Below are 2,500 nucleotides of genomic sequence, written 5' to 3' on the forward strand. Positions count from 1 at the left end.
TATACTTATAGTGCTATCGCATGCTGGGAATAACGGATTAATAGACGAAAAAAAAAAGAGAAAATAAAGCTCGACCACTTTGCTGAGAATGATGGGCTGTTTAAGCAGACCATTAAAAAGATGAAGGAAACTCGGCGAGTCTCGAACCCCGTGTCTTTCAAAAAGCAAACGCAGGACATCGTTTACGAAGCTCTGCTGCCTTGTTAATGTTCCTTTCGCAGCAAAACTCGGACGATCTTCTCATCTGTATACAACACACTTCTTTTTATTTGCTGGTGGTTTTAGTACAGTGACAGGGCTGTTATTTAGAAAGCTCGTTGCTGTACTGACGTTTTAGAGAGCGAGATTGGTGTTTTTACAGCGCTTCTCGGAATGGAATGCGGGCAGTTGGACAGCCAATCATTTGCCTGTCTGAGTCTAGAGCCTACGTCATCTTTATTTGCATAGCAAAGTGTATTACTTGTGTGTCTTCGTTTGTACGAGTGCGGATGTGTGTGTGTGTGTGTGTGTGTGACTATCTATCTATCCCTCCATATTTACACACATACACAAGCACACACATCTCTCTGTCTCTGTCTGTCTGTCCGTCTGTCTGTCTGTCTGTCTGTCTGTCTGTCTGTCTGTCTGTCTATCTGTCTGTCTGTCTGTCTGTCTGTCTGTCTGTCTGTCTGTCTGTCTGTCAGTCTGTCTGTCTGTCTGTCTGTCTGTCTGTCTGTCTGTCTGCCTGTCTGTCTCTCCCTCTCTCTCTCTCTCTCTCTCTCTCTCTATCTATCTATCTATCTATCTATCTATATATATACATATGTGTGTATGTATATATATATACATATATATATTGTTTGTGTATGTGTGTGTGTCTGTGTGAGTATATATGTGTGTGTGTGTGTGTGTGTGTGTGTGTGTGTGTGTGTGTGTTTGTGTGTGTGTAAATATATATACATATACATACGTATGTAAGTACGTATATGTACATATATGTATATATATAAACATTTATATTAATAACAACAAAATGGAATAAAATAAACATATCTTGTATACACATCTTAATAGGTGTATCATCACCAAACAGTGGAATGAACGATTTTAAGAAATCTAGCTAAGAAAGCAGTTTTGCAGAAGTAACCGAGTATCCCATCATCTTCTAATACAGTTTATTAATTCAAAATAAAGTTCTACATATAAAACGAAAAAAAAAGAAAGAAAACGTAACTACTTATGGCAAAGAAAAAATCAAACTAAATATGATGATGGTGGTCAATCTTCTATGGATCCCTTAACCACAAAGTAACGCGATATATCATGGAAGAAGCTGAACTCTTTACCGAGTTTCTTACGAAGAACTCGGGGAAAAGCCTTTGTAACTTCGGCGAGTGTTAGCACGTTAAGGTTTCATTTTTCGCGTTTGTTTTTGCTCTTCTCTTTCTTCTGTTTATTATTCGTTTCGTGTTGGTCCTCTTTCTACAACGAAGACTTCTGTTTTTATGGTGATTATAATATATTGATAACTACTGCCAATCACTAACTTGGCTGAGGTAAGGGTATTTTTTGCGATTATTTTGATTTTTAAATGTTCGAATTTAGGAGTTTATTTTTGAATGTATGGGCTGTTTTACCTTCATTACTTATCGATAGACATGCTGTAATAGACGAGAATACGTCTTATTTATAATGTATAATTATTTAACAGAAATACAAAGGTTGCACTTTTCCATCCAAACATTAGAGAGAGAGTGGAAAAAAAGAAAACAAAAAAACTGGAAGGCAATAAGGCCTCACTTCCGGAACTACGATGTTGACACAAGACAGTATTTACAAGAGTGTGCTTTAATGTTATTTTTTTTTTTTAAATATTCACAGCAAACTCACGTTCCTTTGTTCATAATTATATGGGAAAGAACAAATATAGTTAGCTATCCTTATTTTCTTTTTAAAGCATTGCATGTTTTTTTTTGTTTTTTTTTTGATAATACACTAGTATAATTTCGAAGGTCATATAGTGGAATATTTCCGAATAACAGTGATATAAATCATAAACAAACATTAAACTTGATACAAGAAAAGATAGTCTCATCCAATGGTTCCCAAACCTTCTCTGGTCGGTAGCCAATTTTCATACATGACCCTTCTGCATGGCCCACCGCCAAACATAACCCGTTATGGCAATAACAAGTATAAGTACAGTCAGTAGGTCCATATAAGAACTACTCTAGCAAATCCTGTAATTTTTTTTTTTTTTTTTCATCCATTTTTATTGTCTTTTGTGAAGCATTAGTTAAGAAATGTGTTGTTTGCCTTTGCTGAATCTCATAATTATGAATATGGTACAAAAGAAGTAACATACTAGACACAAAAAATGTCTATACTTAGCTATTAAAAATGGCATTACTGCGAAATACTGTTTCAACAATATGTATATACATACATATATGTATATTTATATATATCCATATATACATATATATATACATGTGTATATATATGTATATATAAATATATA

The sequence above is a fragment of the Penaeus chinensis genome, chromosome 11 (assembly GCF_019202785.1).
Source record: "Penaeus chinensis breed Huanghai No. 1 chromosome 11, ASM1920278v2, whole genome shotgun sequence".
In the NCBI taxonomy this organism is placed as follows: Eukaryota; Metazoa; Arthropoda; class Malacostraca; order Decapoda; family Penaeidae; genus Penaeus; species Penaeus chinensis.